Genomic DNA, 19,358 nt, shown 5'->3' with positions numbered 1-19,358 from the left:
CTTTTCTTATGGCTCCCTGCAAATGTTTCCAGACGCTTCTAACTTAGTGAGTGAAATAAGATGTTACTCTGGTTTCTCCACAGAAGTCGAGTGGCTAGACCTTTCTGAAGCTTCTACGCCTAGGCTTTTTCAAATGCTGCTAAGCTAGTGACACGAGATGTTGAAAGTACATTTCTCAACAGGGTCCTTTCCCAGAGTTTAGCATAATGGCCCTTTCCGCAGCCTTCCCTGCAAGGTTTTCAAACACCTCAAACTTAGGGAAAGATGCTTGTGGAAAGAGGTTTCCTTAAAAGTGTTGCTTCACAGGACGAGTACATCGTTCTTTCTTCTAGTGCCCTGCATGGGTTTTCAAACAACCTTAACTAACTTAGTGACGCAAGATTTTGGTCAAAAGAGAGTTTCTCCACAGCTTCATTCCATAGAGGTGAGTATATGGCACTTTACTTATAGTTCCCCCATAGGTTTTCAAAGAATTCGAACTCGGTGACACAAGACGTTCACTGAAAGGTGCTTTCCCCACAGTGTTGTTTCACAGAGAAGTGAAGTGTTGGAAAACCTATGGCGTTAACTGTAGGTAAAGTGCCGTACACTCAACTCTGGGAAACGACACTGTGTCGAAAGCATCTTTTAACAAACTTCCTGTATTCCTAGGTTCGCACAGAAGTATCACAGAGGTTCTAGGTCATCAGCCCTGTGAAACGAACACATTGGAGAAACCATAATTGAAGAAACACCTTGTTTCCCTTAGTTACAAGTTCACCTCCGCCTAGGCCTAGAACTATACCGAAAGTTCAATACACTGAACTCTGTGAAACATCACTGCTAATGACCAACCTTTCCAGGAACATCTTGTTTCCCTTAGGTAGACATGTTTAAAAGCCAATGCAGGAACTATATAAGGAACGTGCCATACACACATCTCTGTGAAACGACACCGTAGAGCGCCAAGTCTAAAGAACCTCTTTCACAAAGTACCAAATGTTTGAACACCTATGCACGGAACTCTAAGTAAGGACGCTGCCGTATACTCAATTCTATAGAACCAACCTTGGGGAAACCACCTATGACCTGAAATCTTGTAACACAAAGCTAGGAAGGATACAAGACCTGTGCTAGGAGCCATAAGGAAAGTACTGTAGACTGAAATCTGTGGAACAACACTGTGGAGAAGCCACCTTTCAAGTAATGCCTTGTTTCACTAAGTTAGGCGTGTTTGAAAACCTACGCCTGGAATTATAATGAAAGTGCCATATGCTGACCTCTGGGAAACAATACTGTGAACAAACCACTTTGAAGCACCTTGTTTCCCTAAGTGAGAAGTGTTTGGAAACGTATGCAAGGAACTGAAAGGACAAGTACCCTAAGCTCAAATTTGTGGACCCACGCAGTGGAGAACGTATCTCTCAACTCACATCATGTGTCGCGAAGTTGGATGTGTCTGTCTGAAAACCTATCTGAAAAACTGTCAAAACAAAACAAAACAAAACCAAAACCAAAAACAGCGACATATATGCATCCCCGTGGGGAGAAATCACCGTGAAGAGAACAACTTTCAATGAACATTTAGTTACGTTAGAATTGCTTTGAAACGACGGGCGGGGTACTATATAGTAAGTCCTATATAATCATCTCTCAAAACAACACTATGGAGAAACGATCTTTGTAGGATTTTCTTGTGTCACTGTGGTAGAGTTGTTTGAAAACCTACTCACGGAACGATAAGGAAAGTGACATATACTCAACTTTGGGAAGAAACATGGCACGGGAACCGGCTATCAACGAACTACTTGTTTCACTCTGTTAGAAAACCTTTGCTGGGAACTGTAAGGAAATTGGTATCTACTGCCGAACAACACGGAGGAGAAACCATCTTTCAGCAAAATCTTGTTTCACTACCTCAGAAGCGCTTGAACGACTAGGCCTAGAAATATAAGGAAAGGGCCATATACTGAACTTCAGTGAAACAACAATGTGGGAAAACCATCGGTCAATTATCATCTCGCTCCACCGAGGTGAGAGCGTTTGAAACCTTTTGCACGAATTATAAGAAACACGTCGTGTACTGATATCTGTGAAGCAAGTGTGGGGAGAAACGATTTTACAACACACCTCTTTAACAGTCAGAAGTGTTTGAAAAACCTATGCAGGGAACTCTAAGGACGGTGCCATATACTGATCTCTGTGAAGCAGCAATGCAGCAAAACTTACTTTCGACTCACTTTTGGCGTCACTAAGTTAGAATTGTTGGAAAACCAAAAGTGCCATAGGGGGAAGTCTGTGAAATAACCCTGTGTAGCACAACGTGGTTTCATCAGGGTCTCATCTTTCAAGGATCATCTTGCATGACCAAGTTAGACGCGACTGAAAATTTTTGCAGGGAAGCTAGGAGGAAAGTGCACCGTACTCGTCGCTGTGGAAAAAACACCGTGGAGAATCCATCTTTCGGGTAACATCGTGTTTCGCTCAGTAGTGTTTGAAAGCTTCTGTGGGGAATGGCGAGGCAAGTACCACATACTCGCCTTTCTGAAACAACACTGCGAAGAAAGCTGCTTTCAACGAATATCTTTGGACACTCAGTGAGCAGGGTTTGCAAACTTACGCCAGTGACTGTAGGGGAAGTGTCATGAGCTCAGTTCCGTGAAGTAACACACAGAAACAAGCTTGTGACTTCTTGTTTCACAACGTTGGAAGTGTTGGGAAAGCTAGGCATAGACGCCTCACCAAAGTGCCGTATCATCGACTGTGTGAAATGAGACTGTGGAGAAACCATCCCTCAACTGACATCCTGGTTCGTGAAAACAGAAGCGTGTGGAAAAACCCGTGGAACTCCGTGTAACAACAAGGAAGAGAAACCCTCTTCCAAATAACAGCTTGGATGACGTAGTTAAGAGTCTTGGACAATCTTTGCGGGGAACAGGAAGGAAATTGCCATAACTCAACTCTGTGAAACAACACGTTGGAAAAGGCACCTTTTAGCTAACATGTTCTTTCACTAAGTTAGAAGGGTTTGAAAAACTAAGCGGGTAATTAATTATAAGAATACTCTATAGCCCTATCTTTGAAAACCGCCCTTCTCCTAAGTTTAACTGGGAGGCTTGAAAACTTATGCAGGGAACTCAAAGGAGAGTGCCGTATACTCAACTCTGTGATTAAGCGCACCATGGCATGCATAATCATCATTGAGGTAACGTCTGTTTCACGAAGTTAGAAGGGTCGGGAAAACTTCATGCAGAACTATCAAGAAAGTGCCATGTGCTCAAGTCGCCGAAGCAAAACCGTGGACAAACGGTCGATCACTCAGAAGTGTTTGAAAACGTATGCGGGGAAACAGAGTCAGTGCTATATACTCATCTCTGGTAAACAACATTGTGGAGACATGCTTTTTGAACCAATCGATTGTTTCACCGAGCTCGAGGTGTTTGAACACCTATGGGGGAAGGAAGGGTAAGGAAAGTGCCGTAAACTGACCTCTGTGAAATAACACAGTGGAAAAGCCATCGTTCAACTGATTTCTTGTTTCACTAAGTTAGAACTGTAGGGAGACAAAGGCCTACAAGTATAAGGAGACCGTGGCAGCTACTGAACTCCGTGAGAAACAGTGAGGAAAAAAAAAATCTTTCAACTATCATCTTGGATCACTAAGTTGGAAGTGTTTGCAAACCTATGCGGGGACTATAAGGAAAGTGACCTGTGAATCAACGCAGCGGGAAAAAAAAGTAGCTTTCAACTAACATACGGTTTCCCCATGCTAGAAGTGACTGAAGACGTATGCGTGGAACTATAAGGAACGTGCTGCTTATTCACCTCTGTCAAAGAACGCTGTGGAGAAAACATCTCTCAACTAATAACTTGTTTCACTAAGCTAGAACAGTTGAAAAACTTTGGCGGGTAACTCTAGTGAAAGTTCCATACACCCAACTCGGTGAAACAAGGCTGTGGAGAAACCATCCTTCGACTCACATCTTGTTTCATTGAATTGGAAACGTGTGGAAAGCTGAGCAGGGAACTATAAGGATGGTGTCCTATACTGAACTCTGTGTAAAGCAACCCTGTGAAAAAGTCGTCTTTCAAGTAACACCCTGTCTCAGAAGATTGAACCCTAAGGTGGGTGATGGCAACGAAAGTGCCATATATTCAACTCTGTGGAACAACAGTGTTGGAGAGACCACCATGCAAGTCACACTGGAATCAGTAGGTGGGAGGCGTTTGCAAACGTATGGGGGGGGGACGGTGAGCAAATGTCCATATACTCAACCCTGTGAGGCAACATTGTGGAAGAATGCCTCTTTCAGCAAACGTATTTCTTCCCTAGGTTAGAGGTGTATGAAAACCTAACAGGGAACTAGAAGCAACTTACCACATGCTAAACTCTGTGACACAGCCCTGTCATGAAACCATCTTTCAACTACCCTCTTGTGGTCTTGTGGCACTCAAGTTAAAAGGGCTTGAGACACTAGGCCTGTAAGAATAGCCAATACTCACTCTGGGACAAAACAGGGTGGAGAAACCATCCTCCAGTCAACATCCTGTTTCACTAAGACAGAAGGGTTTGAAAGCCTATGTGGGAAACCAAAAAGAAACGTGGAATGTGTATACTCAATACCGTGAAATAAAATTGTGGCGAAACCATCTTTAAACTAACATCTCGTACCAGTAAGGCAGAGGTCTAAAATCTGGAGGAAAGCATAAGAAAAAGTGCCATATCCTTCAATCTGCAACAACACTGTGGAGAACACGTCATCCACGTAACGTCGGGTTTCACTAGGAAGTGGTTGAAAACTTATGCGGGGACCTGTAACAAAAAGCCGCAAACTTAACGTTGTGAAGCCACAGTGTGTCGGAAATGTTATTGAACATCTAACTCTTGCTTCACCGAGTTAGAACTGTTGGGATAGAGAGGCGTAGCTTTATAACAAAAGGGCTGTTGTAGTCAAGTTTCTAAACCAACACTGTAGAGAACACGTCCTTCAACTCACGTCTTGTTTCACGACATTGGAAACGGGCGGAAAGCTATGTAGGGAACTTTAAAGATGGCTGGTATATGACATACTGAACTCGGGGAAACAGAACCATTCTTTCAATTACCATCTTGTATCACTAGGTTAGAGGTCTTTGAGCCCCTATTCAGGGACATAAGGAAAGTGCCATATACTTCAATCTGAAACTCCACTGTGAAGAAACCGTCATTTAACTAATATCTTCTTGTTTCGCTTGGTGAGAAGTGTTTGAAACTCATGTGCAGGTAACCCGAGTTGAGAGATGGTTTCCCCACCGTGTTGTTTCACAGAGATGAGTATGTGCCCCTATCCTTATAGTTCTCCATCTGTGTCGGTAGGTTTTTCAAGCACTTCTAAGTTAGTAAAACGAGAAGCCAGTTGAAAGATCGTTTCTCCTCAGAGTGGTTTCACAGAGTTGAGCAAAGGTCACTGAAGGGATACTTCTAGGCCTAGGTTTTCCAACACTTTCCGAGTTAACGAAACGATGCTTTGAGACCATGCTCTTTCAGAGTTTAGTCCTTGGCTCTTTCCTTCCAGTTCGCCACTAGGTTTTCAAACAATTGCAACTTAGGGAGACTGTAGGTTCATTGAAAGATGCATTCTCCACAACGTTGCTTCACAGAGTTGAGGCTCTGGACACTTCCTTAGGGTTCCCCGTCAGGTTTTCAAACACTTCCTACTTACTGAACCAAGATGTGACATGAATGCTGGTTTCCCCACGTTGTTGTTTCACAGAGTTGAACACACGGGACTTTCGTTACAGTTATCTGCACAAGTTTTCAAAACTTAGTGAATGAAACAAGTTGTGCGTAGAAGGACGGTTTCTCCACACAGGGCGGTTTCAGAGTGAAGTGTATGGCCCTTTCCTTTCTAGTCACCTGCATGGATCTCCAAACACTTCTACCTTAGTGATACAAGACATTAGTTGAAAGACAGTTTCTCCAGAGTGTTTTCTCACTCAAATCAGTGTAGGACATATTCCTCGTAGTTCCCTGCACAGATGTCCACAGAGATTTCTTGTTTATTTGAGTGAAACAAGAAGTTAGTTGAAGGATGCCTTCTCCACGGTCTCGTTTCACACGAGTTGAGTTGATGACACGTTTCTTATACTTCTAGGCCTAGGTTTTCTTCTGAGGGACGCAAGAAGTTAGTGAAAGATGGTTTCACCAGTGTGTTTTCACGGAGTTGAGTGTACAGAACTTCCATTACAGTTACCTGCAGCAGTTTTCAAACACTTCTGTTAGTGAAACAAGCTATTGTTTTCAAAAACCGTTTCTCCACAACGTTGTTTCAGAGAGTTGGGTATAAGGCACCTTCACTCCACTTCTAGGTCTAGGTTTTGAAACACTTCTGAGTGAAACCAGCACTGAGTGGAAAGGTGGCTTCTCCCACAGTGTTGTTTCAGTGTTGAGTCGACATCCCTCAAGGTTACACTTCTAGGTCTAGGTTTCCCAACCCTTCTAAGTGAAACTAGATGTAAGTTGAAAGATGTATTCGTGACAGTGTTGTTGTTTCATAGAGTTCAACCTGCCTAGGGCAACGTCCCTCTGGTTCCCTGCTGGGTTGTCAAACACTTCTGACTTAGTGAAATATATGTTCGTTGGAACATACATTCTCCAGCATGTATTTTCCCAGAGTTGCGTATATGCTAATTTCCTTATACTTCCTTGCATAGGTTTTCAAACATTTCCCTCTTACGGAAACAAGGTGTTCCTGGGATGATGGTTTCTCCACATTGTTGTTTCACAGGGTCGAGTAAATGGGACTTGCCTCACAGTCCTTTCCTAACGTAGTGACACAAGATGTAAGGGGAAGGAAGCTTTCTTCACAGTCTTGTTACACTCGAGTTGAGTTGGTGACCCTTTCCTTACACTCCTAGGCTTACGTTTTTCCAAAGCTGCTAAGAAGTTACCGACAGACGGTTTTGCCACAGTGCTGTTTGTTTCTTTGTTTGTTTGTTTTCTTTCACAGCGTTGAGTGTACGGAAGTTCCGTTACAGTTCCCTGCATGAGTTTTGAAATACTTCTTAGTGAAACTAGCCTTGTTTTTAACATAATTTATTGTGACATTGGTTTCCATACAACACCCAGTGCTCATCCCAAAAAGTGCCCTCCTCCCTGCCCATCCGCTATTTTTAAAACGGTTTCTCTACCATATTGTTTCAAAGAGTTGGGGATAGGGTACATTCGTTATAGGTCTAGGTTTTCAAACATTTCTAACTTAGTGGAAAAAAATTACTTGAATGATGGTTGCCTCACAGTGTTACTTCAGAGTGAAATATATGGCACTTCATATATAGATAGATAGATAGATCCCCGAATAGATTTTCAAAGATTGGTAACTTAGAGATATCAGATATTACTTGAAAGACAGTGTCTCCACTGTGTGTTTTTACAACGTTCCATACAGGATACCTTCCATTGTTTGCTACACACTTTTCTGATTTTGTGAAACAAGATCATAGCTGCAGGATGGTTTCTCCACTGCCTGTGTTCACAGAGTTGACCATAGGACGCTTTCGTTCTATTTCTAGGCCTAAGTTTTCAAAATCTGTTACAAAAAAGAAAACGAAACAGTGCTTTTCAGAGAAGAATGTATTGAACTTTAATTACAGTGACTTGCATAGGTTTTCCAACAATTATACATTTGTGACACCAAAGTTCAGTGGAAAAAGGTTTCCTCCATATTTTTCTTAATGAGTAGAGTACATAGCTTCAAACTTAATGAATAAGACGATGGGAGAAAGATATCCCTAGAGTGTTTTAGGTTATTGAGTATAAGGCACACTCGGTGTAGGTGCTGCATTTGCTTTGACACATTTTTAACGTGGTGAAACATGATGTTAGTGGAACGATGTTTCCCTCACACTTTTCTGTTTCACAGAGTTGAGTGCATGGCACTTTCCCCATAGGACCCACATGGGCTTTCCAATTGTACTTGGTGAAACAAGAGGTTAGTCACCAGCTGGATAGCCCACAGTGTTTTTTTTCACGGAGTTGAGTGTACGGGCCCTCTCCGCCCAGGCCCTGCAAGGGTTTTCAAACTTCTCACTCTGGGAAATCAGATAGATGTTACTTGAAAGTCGGTTTCCCCACGGTGTTGTTTCACGGAGGTGACTCTGTGGTCCTTACCCTGTAGGCCCCGCATAGGTTTTCAAAGAGTTCTCACTTACTGAAACCCAATGTTAGGTGAAAGACTCTTTCCCCGTAGCTGTTTCACAGAGCTGCGTGGAGGCGTTTCCGCCTAAGCCCCGCAGAGGTTTGCAAACGCTTCCAACCTACTGAAACAGGATTTTAGTTGGAAGGTAGTTCCCCCACAGTGTTTCATACACTTCAGCCGATGGCGCTCTCTGTTTCGTCCCCACATGGGTTTCCAAACACTTGAAAACCTATGCAGTGAAAGCAGATGTTAGTTGGTAAAAGGCATCACCACACTGGTGTTTCACAGCGCTGAGTACATGGCAGTGTCTTTGTGGCCCCGCAAGCATTTGCAAACATTTCCCACTGAGTTAAACCAGAAGTTCGTTGAAAAGTGTTTTTTCTACAGCGATCCTTGACAAAGTGAGTAAAGTGCACTTTCCTTGTTACTTCTATGTCTAGGATTCCAACATTTCTAACTTTGTGGAACAAGTTGTTAGTTCAAAGATGTTTCTGCACAGTGATTTTACACCGCGTTAAGTATGTGACACTTTTCATAAATAAGCCATTTATCAACTAACATCTTGCTTCGCTAAGTGCTTGAAAACCTATGAGGAAAACGAGATACACTCCACGCTGAAATCTTACCGTGGAGAAACAATCGTTCAACTACCATCAGATCTCACTATGTTAGAGGTATTCGACAACCTATGTGGGGCCTAGGAATAAAGTGTCATATACACGAGTCTGGCAAATAACACTGTGCGGAAACCATCTTTCAACCAGCATCCTGTTCCAGTACATTAGACCCCTCTTGGTTTGAAGACCCATGGGGGGCCTACAACGAATGTGCCTTGCAATCAACCCTGGGAAACAACCGTGTGGTGAAACCATCTATCCGCCAACGTCGGGTTTCACCAAGTTAGAAGTGTTTGAAGACCCCTGCGGGGCCAACACAGAAACTGCCGTAGGCACGACTGTAGGAAACATCTTTCAACTGACATCTGGTATCCCTACGGTTAAAAACATCTTTGAAACCTATGCGGAGCCTATGCGGAAAGTGCCATACACTCAACTCTGCACAAGAGTCTGCTCAAACCCTCAGTCAACTGACTTCTTGTTGCACAAGGTTGGAACAGTTTCAAAATTATGCGACACCTACAGGGAAAGTGCCTTATACTCAAATATGGGAAACAACATTTTGGGGAACCCTCTTTCAAGAAACATTCAGTTTCACTAATTTGGACGGGATGGAAATGTACGCGAGCAACGATGAGAGAAGCACCATAATCGCCACTCTGTGAGACAACACTGTGGTGAAACCATCTTTCAACTACCATTGGATGTCACTAATTTGTAACTGCTAGAAAACCCACGTGGGCAACTCTATGGAAAGCGCCATCACTCAGCTCTGTGAAACAACAGTGTGGTGAAACCATCCTTCAACGAACATCTTGTTTCACCGTTAGAAGTTTCCGTAAACATTTTCGGGGAATTACGATGAAAGTGGCATATACTGGATTGTGTGAAAGAGTATTATGGAGAAACGGTCTTTCAACTAATATCTTGTTTCACGAATAGAAGTACTTGAAACCCTATGCCGGGTCTATGAGGAAAGGGCCGTCTACTCAACTCTGTGAGACAACACGGAGGTGAAAACCTCTTTCAGCTACCATCTGATTTCAGAAATTTAGAAAAGCTTGAAAACTTATGAGGGACCTAGAGGAAGGTGCCATATACTCCACTCTGTGAAACAATATGGTGGGATAAAAATCTTTCCATTAACCACTTGTTTCACTGTTAGAACTGCTTTAAAACATACACTAGGGACTATGGGGAAAGTGACATACACCCGACTCTAAAAACCGCTGTGGGGAAACCATCTGTCAACTAAGGTAACGGTTTCACGTTGCTAGGCGTGTTCCAAAACCTATGCATAAAGCCTATGAATAAAGTGCCACATAGTCAACTCTGGCAAACAACACATCTTTCAACGAATGTCTTGTTTCACGACACTAGAAGTGGCGAAAAACTCATGCGGGGACTACAGCCAAAGTGCCCCGTATTCAACCCTGTGAAACGTGTGTGTGGTGCAAACATCTATCTGTTAACATCTGGTTTCGCTAACTTAGTGTGCTTGAACACCCATGCGGGGGGCGACATCAAAAGTGCCACATACACACCTGTCTGATATGTTGCGGGGGAAACCATCTTTCAAGTAACAGCCCATTACGCTAAGGTGGAAGTGTTTGAAAACCTATGAGGGGCCTAAGCGGAAGGTGCTAAATAGCCACCTCCTTGTGAAACAACACTGTGGGGCAACCGTCTTTCAACGAATACCTGGTTTCACAAAGTCTGAAGTGTTTAGAAACACTTGAGTGGCCTCGGCAAAGTGCCATATACACAACTCTGGGAGGAGACCACTGTTCGATTAACATCAGGTTTCACCAAGGTTCAAGTGTTTGGAAAACTGTGCTTGGGATACATGAAAGTGCCCTATACTCGATTCTGTAGAGCAGCAGTGTAAGGAAAACCATCGTTCAACAACCATCCTCTTTTGCGAGGTTCGAAGTGTTAGAAAATCAATGCAGGGCTTAGGGTGAAAGTGCCACATTCTCAACTCTGTCAAAAGGCACTTTGTGGAAAGAGTCTGTCAAGTAAGCTGTCGGGTGGCATAGATGTCTGTGAAGGTCTAAGTGGAGGTCAGCAGGGCATTTGCAAACACTGCTTCAGCTGCCCGAGAGGATTCCTGTGGCCTGCCTTACCAGGGAACCACCGATTCTTGTGGCATATGCAGCCAAAGTCTGAAGCTGACCGGCACTCTCCCTTGAGACCTCAGCTCAGGCTTTCGGGGAACAAGTGCCCTGCTGTGCGTGCAGCGCCTGGAGCCTCCTGGGACGTAACCCTAACCCTAACCCTAGCCCAAACCTGGACCCTCCTGGGGCAACCTAAGCCTGCCTCGAACCCTAACCCTGCACTTGAACGCCTGGTCGCACGGGCCCTAACTTCAGGCCTCAACGGATATCACGAGACCAGAGTAGGTTCGCCCTGGCGACGTCCCTGGGCTGAAACCTAACCCTAGCTAAGGCTGTCTCCCCGTGAGGTACCAATTCCAACGTGTGACAAAACCACGCGCCTGGGGTCCAGAAGAGGTGCAGTCTCACTCGGCATGGAACGGGAAAGCTCAGCATGTGGTTTCCCAGGCCCGGTTGCACCTGCCCGAGAGGATTCCAGAGGCCTCCTTGACCAGGGGCCAATCGACTTGTATGGGCTTGGCAGCCAAAGGCTGAATCTGATCTGCATTGTCCCTTCTGCCCTCCACTGAGCCCTTCGGGGAGACGACTGCCCGGCCGTGCGTTCGGCGCCTGGAGCCTCCTGGGACCTAACCCTAACCCTGTCCCCACCCGGAACTGGGAACCTTCACCGCACCTAAGCCTACCTCGAACCCTAACCCTGAACTTACGCCGCCAGGTCGCATGGGCCCTACCTTTAGCCCTGGTGGGAGGTCACGAGACCAGAGTCGCTTCGGCCCTGGCGACGTCCCTGGGCCGAACACGAACCCTCGCTAACGCTGTCTCCCCGTGCGGACCCAATTCCAACGTGTGACAACACCACGGGCCTGGGGTCCAGAAGCGGTGCAGGCTCACTCGGCATGGAACCTGGAAGCTCAGCATGTGGTTTCCCAGGCCCGACTGCAGCTGCCCGAGAGGATTCCGGAGGCCTGCTCGACCAGGGGCCCATCGACGTGTGTGGCCCTAACCCTAACCTTAGCTAAGGCTCTCTCCCCATGGGGACCCAATACAAACGTGTGACAACACCACGCACCTGGTGTCAAGAAGCGGTGCAGGCTCACTCGGCATGAAACCTGGAAGCTCAGCATGTGGTTTCCCAGGCCCCGGCTGCAGCTGCCGAGTACTTTCCGGAGGCATCCTCCACCGGGGGCCCATCGATGTGTGTGGCCTTAGCAGCCAAGATGGATTCTGACCGGCACTCTCCCTTGTGGCCTCTACTCGGCTCTTCGGAGAGACTTCTGCCCTGCTGTGCGTTCAGCGACTGGAGCCTACTAGGGACCTCACCCTAACCCTAACACTACCCCGAACCGGGACCTTCCAGGGAAACCTAAGACTGCCTCGAACCCTAACCCTGCACTTGAGCCGCCTTGTCGCATGGGCCCTCACGTCAGCCCTCGAGGTAGATCACGAGACAAGTGTCGCTTCGGCCCTGGCGACTTTCCTGGGCCGAACCCTACCCCTAGCTAAGGCTGTCTCCCCGTGGGGACCCAATTCCAACGTGTGACAACACCACGTGCCTGGGGTTTAGAAGCGGTGCAGGCTGACTCGGCATGGAACCTGGAAGCTCAGCATGTGGTTTCCCAGGCCCGGCTGCAGCTGTCCGAGAGGATTCCGGAGGCCTCCTCGAGCAGGGGCCCATCGACGTGTGTGGCCTTGGCAGCCAAAGACTGATCCTGACCGGCACCCTCCCTTGTGCCCTCCACTCAGCCCTTCAGGGATACGACTGCCCTGCTGTGCGTTCGGCGCCTGGAGCCTCCTGGGACCTAACCCTAACCCTAACACTACCCCGAACCAGGACCCTCCAGGGAATCCTATGCCTGCCTCGAACCCGTACCCTGCACTTGAGCCGCCTTGTCGCATGGGCCCTCACTTCAGCCCTCGACGGAGATCATGAGACCAGAATCGCTTCGGCCCGGGTGACGTCCCTGGCCCGAACCCTACCCCTCGCTAATGCTGTCTCCCTGTGAGGACCCAATACAAACCTGGCACAACACCACGCGCCTGGGTTCCATAAGCGGTGCAGGCTCACTCGGCCTGGAACCTGGAAGCTCAGCATGTGGTTACCCAGGCCCGACTAGAGCTGCCCACGAGGATTCCAGAGGCCTCCTCGACCAGGGGCCCAGCGACGTGTGTGGCCTTGGCAGCCAAAGACTGATCCTGACCGGCACCCTCCCTTGTGCCCTCCACTCAGCCCTTCCGGGGGACTACTGCCCTGCTGTGCGTTCGGCGCCTGGAGCCTCCTGGGACCTAACCCTAACCCTAACCCTACCCCGAACCGGGACCCTCCAGGGAAACCTAAGCCTGCCTCGAACCCGTACCCTGCACTTGAGCCGCCTTGTCGCACGGGCCCTCACGTCAGCCCTGATCTCGAGGGAGATCGGGAGACCAGAGTCTCTGCGGCCCTGGCGACGTCCCTGGGCCGAACCCTAATCCTAGCAAAGGCTCTCCCCGTGCGGACCCAATTCCAACGTGTGACAACACCACGCGCCTGGGGTTTAAGACGCTGTGCAGGCTGACTCGGCATGGAACCGGGAAGCTCAGCATGTGGTTTCCCAGGCCCGGCTGCAGCTGCCCCAGAGGATTCCGGAGGCCTCCTCGACCAGGGGCCCATCGACGTGTGTGGCCTTGGCAGCCAAAGACGGATCCTGACCGGCACCCTCCCTTGTGCCCTCAACGCGGAGACGAATTTATGCCACTTTCCTCACAGTTCACCACTCGGGTTCGCGAACATGTCTCACTTGATGAAACAAGATGTTAGGTGATAGACGGTTTCCCCACAGTGTTTCTTAGAGTTTGCGTGTATGGCGCACCTTCGCCTTAGGTCTCACATGCTTTCCAAACACTTCTGAATTAGTGAAACCAGGTGTACGTTGAAATATCGTTTCCCCACCGTGCTGTATCCCTGACTTGAGTGTATGGCACTCTCCGCACAGACCCTGCATAGTTTTCAGACACTTCTATCAGGGTGAGACCAGAGGTTAGTGGAAAGCTGGTTTCCATCCTGTGTGGTTTCCCAGAGTTGAGTCTATGGCCTTTCCATGTAGGCCCTTCATACGTTTTCAAATGCTTCTAACTTAGTGAAACCAGGTGTCAGTCGCAAGACGGTTTCCCCAAAGTGTTGTTTCCCAGAGTGGAACATAGGGTACTGTCTATCCCCATAGACCCCGCATGGGTTTTTCAAACACTTGTATCTTGGCGAAACCAGATGTGGACGGTTTGGACGGGATGGAAAATGTACGCGAGCAACGATGAGAGAAGCACCATAATCGCCACTCTGTGAGACAACACTGTGGTGAAACCATCTTTCAACTACCATTGGATGTCACTAATTTGTAACTGCTTAGAAAACCCACGCGGGCAACTCTATGGAAAGCGCCATCACTCAGCTCTATGAAACAACAGTGTGGTGAAACCATCCTTCAACGAACATCTTGTTTCACCGTTAGAAGTTTCCGTAAACATTTTCGGGGAATTACGATGAAAGTGGCATATACTGGATTGTGTGAAAGAGTCTTATGGAGAAACGGTCTTTCAACTAATATCTTGTTTCACGAACAGAAGTACTTGAAACCCTCTGCCGGGTCTATGAGGAAAGTGCCGTCTACTCAACTCTGTGAGACAACACGGAGGTGAAAACCTCTTTCAGCTACCATCTGATTTCAGAAATTTAGAAAAGCTTAAAAACCTATGAGGGACCTAGAGGAAGGTGCCATATACTCCACTCTGTGAAACCATATGGTGGGATAAAAATCTTTCCATTAACCACTTGTTTCACTGTTAGAACTGCTTTAAAACATACACTAGGGACTAGGGTATATGTCACTTTCCCCATAGTCCCTAGTGTATGTCACATTGTAGAACTGTAAACATTTGCCCACCACTCACGTACTTGACTGTGGTCTCTGGGCAGCTGTATCGCCCATGCCGGATGGGCTCTGCAGAACCGTTCAGAGGAAGAAATCAATATAGATGCAGAAGAGAAAAGACAGGAAGAAGCTGATGATGGTCCTAAAGAAAATACTATCCGCTTCACAATTGGTTTTCATGTAGGGACTCTGTGTGCCTGGCTTGGGGTGTGTCTTTCAATGTCACTAAGTTCAGCCTCTGAGAAAATCGATTAAATTTTGTTTAATGTTGGTTTATTTTTGACAGAGAGAGAGAGAGAGAGACAGGGCACGAGTGGGGTAGGGGTAGAGAGAGAGGGAGACAGAGAATCTGAAGCAGGCTCCAGGCTCCGAGCTGTCAGTACAGAGCCCGACATGGAGCTGGAACTCACGAACCGGGAGATCATGACCTGAGCCAAAGTTGGAAGCTTAACCTACTGAGCCACCCAGGTGCTCCCAAAATCCGTTAGATTTATGGCTAAGTGACCTTTATAATTTTGCCTTCCCAACAAGTCGTCACAGATGAAATCCACCCCTTCATCTGTGCATCTATGAGTCTGTCTATCCGTCCATCATCGATCCATGGATCTGTGTGTCAGCTTTTGGGCTGACAGTTCCAAACACTCCGTCCCTAGCCACCAACTCTGTTCAACAAATCAATCTTGTTTGATTGTGATTATACAATCATATCTTCTCCTCCTATCTTTTTTTTTAAGTAGGCTCCGCATGGGACTTGAACTCACAACCCTGAGTTCAAGACCTGAGGCAAGATCAAGAGTGGGATGCTTAACCGCATGAGCCACCCAGGCACCCCATCTTCTCCTCCTATCTTATTTCTAAGATAAGAAATATCTTAGGCTGGCCTGTTCCAGCCAGGCAGATTTCTTCACTTTTACCCACATATACCACGCTCCCCACACATGCAATACCATATTTCTCCTTCCTTGTGGAGACAAAACAAAGACTGCTTTTTAAAGACATTTCTAAAACAGTTCTTTCTTTTATTTTTTATTTTTTTATTCTTTATTTTTATTTTTTTAATGTTTATTTATTTTTGAGACAGAGAGAGACAGAGCATGAATGGGGGAGGGGCAGAGAGAGAGGGAGACACAGAATCGGAAGCAGGCTCCAGGCTCTGAGCCATCAGCCCAGAGCCTGACGCGGGGTTCGAACTCATGAACCGTGAGATCGTGACCTGAGCTGAAGTCGGACGCTCAACCGACTGAGCCACCCAGGCGCCCCTATTTTTTATTTTTATGTTTTTCAGTTTTTAGAGAGCGAGAGAGAGAGGCAGAGGGAGAGAGAATCTCAAGCAGCTTCCATGCTCAGCACAGAGCCTGACGCAGGTCTCTATCCCACACCCTGTAATCAGGACCTGAGCTAAAATCAAGAGAGAGATGCTCAACGGATGCTCAACCGACTGAGCCACCCAGGTGCCCCGAAACGGTTCTTTCTTTTTTTCCCCAGGTTTGAATTTTTTTAATTTTTTAAATTTGCATCCAAGTTAGTTAGCATATAGTGCAATAATGATCATGAGTAGATTCCTTAATGCCCCTTACCCATTTAGCCCATCCCCCCACAAGTCTTCCAGTAACCCTCTGTTTGTTCTCCATATTTAAGAGTCTCTTATGTTTTGTCCCCTTGCCTGTTTTTATATTATTTTTGCATTCCTTCCCTTGTGTTCCTTGTTCTGTGTCGTAAAGTCCTCGTATGAGTGAAGTCATATGATATATGATATTTGTCTTTCTCTGACTGACTAATTTCATTTAGCATAATACCCTCTAGTTCCATCCACATAGTTGCAAATGGCAAGATTTCATTCTTTTTGATTGCCGAGTAATGCTCCGTTGTGTGTATATATATATATATATATACACACACACACCACATTTTCTTTATCTATTCGTCCATCGATGGACATTTGGGCTCTTCCCATACTTTGGCTATTGTTGATAGCGCTGCTACAAACATTGGGGTGCATGTGCCCCTTCGAAACAGCATACCTGTATCCCTTGGATAAATACCTAGTAGTGCAATTGCTGGGTCGTAGGGTAGTTCTATTTTTAACTTTGTGAGGAACCTCCATACTGTTTTGCAGAGTGGCTGCACCAGTTTACATTCCCACCAGCAGTGCAAAAGAGATCCTCTTTCTCTGCATCCTCACCAACATCTCTTGTTGCCTGAGTTGTTAATTGAAATGGTTATTTCCTATCCTACTTCCTTCATGAGAATTTCTCCAGCAGCCATCCCCCACCCCAGTCATTGTTTATCTAACATTTTTAAAGCCGTTAACAGGTTTTAGCACTTCAGGGTATGTCATCTTCGACCATACACTAAATTGGGTTGGCTTGGGTTGCGTTAGGTTCTTTGACTTGAAGACTGGGTCAATATCTTCTCTTCTTTCTTTTGTCTATCAGTGATCCACAGGAAGACTGGCCTATAGTTCTTTCTTCTACTTAGTTTTTGTCTGATTTTGGTATTAACATCACAGTGTTCTCATCGGATGGATTGGAAAGTAGCCCTTTTCACCACTCATTGAAATATTGCCATAAGATTACAATGACATCTCAATGAAATTTTGGTATTTAGCCAATAATAGCAATAAGGACTGGTGTGTGTGTGTGTGTGTGTGTGTGTGTGTGTGTGTGTCTGGGTGTGTGTGTGTGTGTGAGAGAGAGAGAGAGAGAGAGAAACAGAAAAAAAAAGCTTTTAAACTATGATTACATTTATTCAATGGCTATAAGACTACTTAGAGGTTACATTTCTCTAAGTATCAGTTTTGGGGGCGCCTGGGTGGTGCAGTGGGTTAAGCCTCCGACTTCAGGTCAGGTCATGATCTCACAGTCCGTGAGCTCGAGCCCCGTGTCAGGCTCTGTGCTGACAGCTCAGAACCTGGAGCCTGCTTCAGATTCTGGGTCTCCCTCTCTCTCTGTCTGCCCCTCCCCCCCGTCAAAAATAAACGTTATGCAAAAAGAATCCATTTGGGAAATTTGTGTTTTTCAAAGACTCTGTATATTTGGTACACATTTTTCAAATGTATTGGCATAAATGTATTCATAAGATCCATTTGTTGTCTTTTCTACCTCTGCTGTACCTATAATGATGTCTTCTTTTTAATTCTTAATTTTTTAACGTTTATTTATTATTGAGAGACACATTGGTATCAGTTATGTACTATTATCAATAATACTGAATGGGACATAACCTATATATTCATTGGTTGTTACATAAGCTATATTTTTTTCTTCAATGATTGATCTTAGAAATAAAATACTAAGGAAAAGGTGTGGATATTTAATATTTTGGTAAAAACGAAAGATTGGCGTTCCAAAAAGAAGTCACCGATTTAGGGTATCACCATCAGTATATGAGAATTCCTATTTACCCACAGCCTTGATTGCAGACAATATGATCAATCATAATTAGTCAATTTGGTGACTGAGAAATAATTTTTCCTTTTAACTTCTTTTCCCCAAATTATTAGTGAGATTGCATATATTTGCACATATTTAATAGCCATTTGTATTTGATTCTTCTGTCACTTGATCTGTAATCATTTCCTATTTATAGAGAAATGTTATTTATATAGTCTGTGGGCTTATTTGCATATGAGTTACAAATGTTTTTCCTTAAAGTCTGTGTCTTTTAACTTTGTGTTGTCTTTTGTGGTACTGCTGTGTTCATTTTTTAAATTGTGCTAAAATATGCATAATATGAAATTTACCGTCTTAATCCTTTCTAAAATGTATTTATTTATTTTGGTGGGGGAGGTCTCAGTGGGGGGGCGGGGCAGAGAGACAGAGACAGAGACAGAGACAGAGAGAGAGAGAGAGAGAGAATCCCAAGCAGGCTCCGTGCTGTGTGGGGCTGATGACCTGAGCCAAAATCAAGAGTCGGATGTTTAATCCACTGAGTCACCCAGGCGCTCCTGAATTAACTTCTGCCTTGAGTGTGAGGGGAAGGTCCAACTTCATTCTGGATTCCGTGAACATTTATGGCCTTTGCCTCTGCTTGGGCCTCGGCCTTGGCGGATGCACAAGGTTCCCACTCATTTTTGCTGCTCAGGAGCGGCCTGTCTGAAGCCTGAATGAAAGGACACTGAGTGGCACTGTTGCCCGTAAATGACAACAAAGGCAACTGCCAGCTGCAGTAGTTTAAGCTTGTGGCTGATTAGATTGCTTCATCCTCCCAAGGACCTGGAGCAGGCAGTGAGGCACAGAGAGGCCAGGTTACTTACCCAAGGTCACACAGCTAGGAGGTAATGGCACAAGACTGAAATCCATAAACCAGTGTTACAAGTTACCAACTGTCCCTGCCTGGAAAGGGCTATGGTTCGTTTTTTCTAAAGTTATGTCCTTCTTACTTTGTGTGCTAAGATGGCCTCCCTTTTAGGAAATGATGGAGAAAATGGATATGTAGTGTGTGTGTGTGTGTGTGTGTGTGTGTGTGTGTGTGTGTCCTTAATCACCAAGGGAACACATTTCCTATCCAATATCTTTTTGCCACAGTTTTCAGGCCCCGAATACTCAGGATTGAACTTTTTCCTTA

The sequence above is a fragment of the Acinonyx jubatus genome, unplaced genomic scaffold (assembly GCF_027475565.1).
Source record: "Acinonyx jubatus isolate Ajub_Pintada_27869175 unplaced genomic scaffold, VMU_Ajub_asm_v1.0 scaffold_22, whole genome shotgun sequence".
Classification (NCBI taxonomy): Eukaryota; Metazoa; Chordata; class Mammalia; order Carnivora; family Felidae; genus Acinonyx; species Acinonyx jubatus.
Note: the sequence above shows the minus strand (reverse complement) of the source record.